The sequence below is a fragment of the Columba livia genome, chromosome Z, assembly GCF_036013475.1.
Source record: "Columba livia isolate bColLiv1 breed racing homer chromosome Z, bColLiv1.pat.W.v2, whole genome shotgun sequence".
NCBI lineage: Eukaryota > Metazoa > Chordata > Aves > Columbiformes > Columbidae > Columba > Columba livia.
Genome location: NC_088642.1, coordinates 60,905,836 through 60,913,172, shown reverse-complemented (window position 1 = coordinate 60,913,172; position 7,337 = coordinate 60,905,836).

Genomic DNA, 7,337 nt, shown 5'->3' with positions numbered 1-7,337 from the left:
GAGAGCATCAATGAGAGCTTCCTGACCCAAAAGACAGAGAAGCCTATGAGAAGAGGTGCTCTACTAGACCTTGTACTCACCAACAAAGAATGATTCACTGGGGTTGTGGGGGACAAAGGCAGCCTTGGCTTCAGTGACCCCAAGATGGTAGAATTCAGGATCCTGAGAAGAGGAATCAAGGCAAAAAGAAAGACTGCAGCCCTGGACTTCAGGAGAGAAGTCTTTGGCCTCTTTGAACACCTACTTGAAGGATGCCATGGGAAATGGTTGTGGAGAAGAGTGTAGGAATGTTCACCGATTTTTCAAGGTTTACCTATTCCAAGGTCAAGAATAGCTCATTCCCATATGTAGGAAACCAAACAAAGACGGCAGAAAGAGACATGGTTAAACAATGAGATCTCAAGAAAACATACAAAGGAAGGGATGTGACCTGGGACACGTATAGAGAGACTATCTGAGTGTGCAGGTGTGGGGTTAAGAAAAGACACCTGGAGTAAAACCCTGTGAGGGACATAAAGGACAAGAAAGATTTCTACAGGTACATCAGCAGTGAATGGTCTCACACAGGGAACATGTGGGCCGCTGCTGAATGGGGCAAAAGACCTGGGCACAAAGGATAAATAAAAAAAACAAGGTAGTCAGTGCCTTCCTCACCTCAGTCTCTATTGGTAAAACCAAACTCCAACAATTACCAGACCTCTGAGACAACTCAGCAAGTTTGGTGCACTGGAATCTTTTCCTCAGTTGGAGTAGGATTGGGCGAGCAAATATTTAGACAAACTGGTTACACACAAGTCCCTGTGCCCTCCTGGTATACATCTACAATTGCTGAGGTAGCTGGCCTATGTTTTTGTGAGAATACTCAGTCATCTTGGAGAGACTGGGGAGATTGGAGAAGGTGTCTGAGTAGTGGAAGAAATCAAACGTCACTCTCATCTTCAAGAAGGGCAAAAAGGATCCAGGTGACTAGTTTAAACCTGGCAGCTACTGAGTTGTTACACAACATTTTCGTTTGCTCTGCTATTTCAGGTCTATATGTCTGTAATCCCCATCTAGTCTAGCAAAGCTTTCGATGATGAGCCTGCACTTGCAACTTTTTTGTCATATTTGCCAGTCATTTTGTTTGGATCACACCTCTGGACAATTTCTTGGTCTACTGAACTCCTTTTTCTGTTTTTTTTTTCCTTAATTAAACGTGTAATATTTCCCTGTCCTTATGAACTTCCTTCTCTTTGAGGTGCCAGAGAAACATATATTGTAAACTGCTTAACAGCTCTGCAGGTATCACCTTTGCGTAGAAACTTCCCCAACCTCAACCTGCTCTTGTCTTTCAAAGGGTCTTCTTTGTAACAAAGTCCTACATTTCCTGGTAGGAAAAATTGCAGTTTTGCAAGTATTAGTAGGGAAATAAAGTTTTCCAATAATTAATAATGCTATGGTATGGAAATGTGTGTTTTAAAGTTCATAGTAATTCTTAGGATGTGAAGGGAAAACACATTATTGACGAACTGGCATTAGTTCAGGTCTACACCCCACTTCCACTGGTCTTCCAAATTTTGTATTTTCTAGTATGGCCTGAGGTTTAATTCAAAGTCTTTCAAAGCATGCTTTGACAATCAAACGTTGCTTTAATTTATCCTTTTCCTTACCCTTCCTTCCTTCCTTCCTTCCTTCCTTTCTTCCAAGCTGACACAAGTACCAAAGTATGAACATAGGATAAAGAAGAAAACTCTGCCCTTTCTCAGTCCAAAAATGCTATATGTTTGTGTATAGCATTACAGTGTGTATTGGTCTTTACCCTCTGAACTCAGGCTAGGACACCGAACAGGGATGTCCCATTCCTTAGCTCAGTTTCCTTATGCAAAATCTGCAGTTCAAATTTAAAGCTGTTTTGTTTTTTTCTTTCCCCTCATGTTATGTGTGTAGCCCCCTCCTTTTCTTCCCTTTTTTGAGTCCTTAGCCAAATGTAATTGAAACTTGGCAAAAGACTGCAGAATTCAAAGAGATTAAAGTTACTTAAAACAAGTGAGTGAGAAATATTCCTTTGATTAAAGCAGTTGCATGCACTTACGCCTTATTAAGAAACAATAGCCACATAAGTCAAAGAGGCTACTAATAATCTAACTGAAAGAAAAAAATCCATCAGCTATGACATACTCCTAGACATCAGAGAATCTGTCCACAGTCTAGGAAGTGAAGTTTCTTTAATTCCTCTGTGTACAGAACTAGTTTCTCTAATATAAAATCTCATCCCTTTCCACCCCAATTCCAGTGCTTGCTTACATAAATACTGTGCCTTCAAAAAAAAAAACAAAACAAAAAAAAAAAAAAAAACAACACCTCTCTGTTCCTTGCAGTGCAGTAGCTCCCTTAGGTCATACTTGTGATCAAAAAGAACCCAGACCTGCCACCTCTAGTTCTACAGACATGGTAAACATAACAAAGCAGTAGGACTTAGCTTTCATGAAAAGTGAGAGAGTGGAAAGTAATGCTCTTGCTCAGACAGCAATATGTTGGAAGTGAAATACAGTCAGCTGTGAAACATTGTGATGTAGATCATAGTTTGAAAGTTCTATTTTTTGTCTGGGAAATGCAATAACCTGCCTAATCAATGCTATATTAGATACATTTTTACAAGTGTACTTAAAGCATGTATTGCTCAAGAAGTGGGAAGAGATGGCTCTTTCAAGTCCACATAAGTACTTGCCTTTAGGAAGAATGAGCAATTCTTCACAGCTGCCATCTTGAATTTCTGGAGAGAGGAATGAAAATAACTGCTTTATGTTCCACTTCGTTGCCTTCCAGAATATCCTTGAAAGCCTGAGCTATGTCCGTGTAACATTGTTATTGCTTTCTTGTACCATAATAGACTTTGCATATCTAGGAATTGCACCTGTATTCCTCAGTGTACACACCATGTTCCTGAGGACTTGAACGTCATTCTTGTCTTTCGGAAAGGAAAGGAGGATCCAGGGAATTACAGGGCAGTATACCTGTGGTGGTAGCACACACCCAGATAAGGTCCAGAGCTTTCAATATGACAATTGATGGCCTTTTAGCACCTTTTGTGCCCTGCTGTAGTTGTCCTCACATATACAGCCTGCTCAATGCCGATCATCACAGGCACCCACAGGGCACAGTGACTCCAGTCATGTACACCTCCTTCCTTCCACTAGGGGAAGAGGAGGGGTGGGACCCCTGACCAGTAGATAGGGTCCTCAGCCAACAAGGAGCCTCAGGCTCAGAGAAGCTTCTGAACTATGCTTATAATGACGCCAGCACAGATCCAAGCAGGCTGTAAAACAGGGCCCCTGTCAAAGACTCACTTTGAATGGTCTTCTTGGAGCAGTAGGACAGTGATCAGAGCCCTTCCCTTAGATCAGGGATGCTGCCTAAGGAGACTTCCTAGGATTGTGAGTCTTCACCTCCTCCATGTTGATTATTTCTTCTGGATATATCCATGGGTGAGCCCTTATTGCCACCCTGGGCAAGTGCTGCTTTCTTCTGGGTACATTTGGTTGAGAGAGGCTTCTCTTCTGAATGCATGCTGTGGGTCATCATTCTCCTGTGGTCATATGGTAATAATATCCCCAACTGGTCTATCAAACCTGCAGTTTGTTAAATGTTTTCAGAGTGCTGACTGATTTTGTATTACACCATGGCTTTAAATTGGTTTCTGTTGTTTGGTTTTAGTCTGATGTTTGGTTCCAATTTCAGGTCTGAATTAAAGTTGGTTTAGGCTTATTAGCTGCTTGCAGTCATTTGGGGTGTATCCAAGACAGTACCTCATCTCAATCCCTAGGAAGGTGATGTAGCAAATAAACCTGATGAACACCAAGTTGTCACGAGCAAGCACTGTGCCCTCACAGCAAAGAAGGCCAACAGGCTCATCAGCTGTGTTAGGAAGACCATCATCTGTAGATCAAAGGACTTGATTCCTATTCTCTGCTCTGCCTGGTAAGACACATCCAGGTGCTGTGTCCAAATCTGGGATTTCCACTACGAGAGAGACGTGGACACACTGGAGTGGGTCTAGAGGAGAACCACAAAGATGATGAAGACACTGGAGCATCTGTCATGCAAGAAGAGACTGACAGGACTCGGAGTGTTAGTCTGGAGAAGAATGGGCTCAGGGGGATCTCATCCATGTGTATAAATGTTGGATTAGGAGAACCGTACTCTTCTTAGTGGTGTCTAGTGACGTGGTGAGAGAGCATAATGAGCATAAACTGAAAAAAGGGAATTCTAGTTAAACGTTAGAAAACTTATTTACTGTGATGGGTCAAATTCTGGCACAGGTTTCAGAGAGAAGCTGTGGAACCTCCATCCTTGGACATATCCAAACTCGACAAGTCCTTCCCTGAGCAACTGGATGTGGCTGATCTTGCTCTCAGCAGGAATGGGACTGGACTATCTGCTGATGTACTGGTGAGTATCAGCATCATTGTGGTGCTGTAAATCTGTGATGCATATGTGTGTCTGTGTGTATATGTGTGTGTTGGTATGTGTATACACATTCTTAAAACAATTGCAGCATTATTGGAAAAGCTGACGGTTGTGAAGGGCAACACAGGTTCTGGCTGACGTGTGGTGTATCAAAACCACCCTGGGACTGGTCAACAAACACTTTGAGACTGGCAATGGAGTAAGCAGGAGCTTTTAAGTTTGGTTTAAAAGAATGATAAAAGCAAAGTGCTGAAACGTAAAAGGTTAAGAGCATCTGCCTTTGAAGAGTTTAGCGCACTGCCTGCTGGTCTGGTTTAGGCAAATCAGAAGCGAAGGTGTTTCCTTATCTGGAATGTTAATGAGGGAGAAGCTGAGCACTTTGCTAAGCAGAATTGCGGCCTGCATGATAATTTGTAAGCCCCTGACAGTGGTTATGCTGCTTCAAAAGATTCTGTGACATCCTCAAATTATGTGAGGATAACAATTCAGTCACTGAGGAAGGCAGTGGGCTTTGAGCTGCCTTTAAATAGTTATAAGACAATGTGAACTGTAAGTCTGTAACACTCATAAATTTAGACTATGTGATTGTAAGATGTCAGCAATAGTGTACAAGAGTTAAAGGAGTGAAAGCCAGGTTTTATGATTTAGATGTTTGGAACAGTTCTTTTTAAAAAAAAAAAAAACACATTTTTTTCCCACTAAGTTACCAAGCAGGCTGTAACAAAATAGTCTAAATCCACTGCCATGCTTGGTTTTCCTCTACTACAGTCGCTTTAACAGCTGGCAAGCAGAAAAAAAAAAAAACGTTCATATGTCTAAATAAAAAATCTATGTTTTGTTTTAAATCCTTTTTGTCACTCTTGGCCTTCAGTCTATAAGCAACTGCCTAAGATACCCACTATAACTGCCAGAGATAAATCTGTAGATAAATGGAAAGTATTTTTGGATTTGCCAACAAGTAGCACACTCAAGCTATGGATCACAGTCTAGGAAAGGAAAACTTTAGGAAAGTGTGATAGTTGCTTTTATCTTCAAATATTCCGACCTCTTATTTGGAAGATCTTTATTTCAGGAGGAGTGAGATTACGATGGTACTGGAAAATGTGTACTTCTTACTCCTCCGATCCAAAAGCTGTGGGTGAAACAGGAACATATTCCACACACATAGGTGAAACATGCACTGAAGAAGGAGTTGTCTCTTTCTAGTCTGGAACCAGCTTTGCTGCTAGAAAAAGTGTGGGCTAGGAGGGCATGGTGTGGGATGGATGTTGTTTTCCTGAAGGTGTTGAAGGTCACTTAAGCTAATCAAGGTGATGTCAGTGACACACCAAGAACAAGACAATTGAAGTCAAATGGAGTTGCCGTTGAGCACTTTTTCAGATTCAGTGTTTAATCTGTAAACCTAGTAAAGTAACACTATACAGTTGTCCCAAAATTATCATGAACAGCCATTAATGCAGCACTAAATATAGGCATAAGAGGATTAGCCTGGTTTTGAATATTCTAATCTTTCCATATCCACATTGCAAACAAAACATAGGAAAAGGAATTTTCATTTTGTTTGCATAACAAAAAAAAACAAAGTGCATGTATGTGTAACCTCTGGTTGGCCTGACTTCTCAGATGAAATCATTTTGGAAATGATAGGGTGCACTGTACCAAAAGTTTTTTTTTTGGGGGAGTGGCTTAAATTAAAAACATTATAGAACAGTATGAAATTAAAAGATCACCATGGAAATGGAATGGTATTGACAAGTTTTCATCCCTTTTCATACCACCATTATCTAGGACAAATATGACATCTCATACAAATGACTTGTCTAGATAGGACTGTATTATCACTAGTTCTAGCAACAGTGAAAAAATATTAAAACTGCTCAAAAAATTACTGACAAAAGCCTTGTTGCTAGTTCAGAAGTCTTCCTGTAAGCATATAAGCATTACTGCTGCACGATACACTGCGAAAAAATGCTCTTAGTTTTTTAAAGAGTAAGGTCACTCCACAAAGACTCATCTCAATGAAGACATAATTTCATAGGCATAGCATGAAATAAGAAAGCTATGTTTATTCAAGCATATCCTGTGTGTTCTCTATAGACAGACATATGTTTTATGCACAGCCTCTTACCAAAATGTGAGACACTTTGGTTAATGGTAAGATACATTAGCAGTATTTTCTCCTGCTGCTGTATCAAGTTAGACTGAGTGCTGGTTGATACACTGAATATGCATGATGCCTTCAGACTGTATTTTCCAGCTTGGTTGGTAGTTCCTTGAGGTCTGCTTTGCTGTACTTTTAAAGTGTGTCTTGTGCTTGGAACACTCGGAGATCTTTCATTAAATGTTCACGGATTTGGTTTCTGAGTAAGATTTAACTGACATTTCTAAAAGCTTTTAGGTAGACTGGACACTGAGGGTTGTTTTCCACTGTAGTTGTTTCTTTTGTTTGTTTTTTCGTTTTTTTTTTTTTTAGGGGGGAAGTTTTATCTGTTTACCAACACAGAAAATGGCCCGAAGTATGTCCAGTTATGAGTAATACATTTAAACTATTAAGCTGTTGTAGTTTTCACAAGGGTTATTCTGACAAAAACTGATGGAATACTCAACCATCATTGCTGAAAATGGTTCACACTTTCTCTTTAGACACACATATTCTGTTCTGAGGTAGAGATGAGGGTTACTGGACTTCTTTCTTATTGCTTGAGTGCCTGTTATAGATAAAGCAAAGCTCTACTGAAACAGTTCAATGAAATACTTCTCATCTCACTTCTTAATATTTTCAAGTCTATTTCCAGCATTGTTCAGTTCCTCCCAAGTGCTCTTTGTAGCATGGTCATTTCTCTTCCTCATGTATCTGCATCTCATTTCTTCATTAACAAACCTGATCAAAT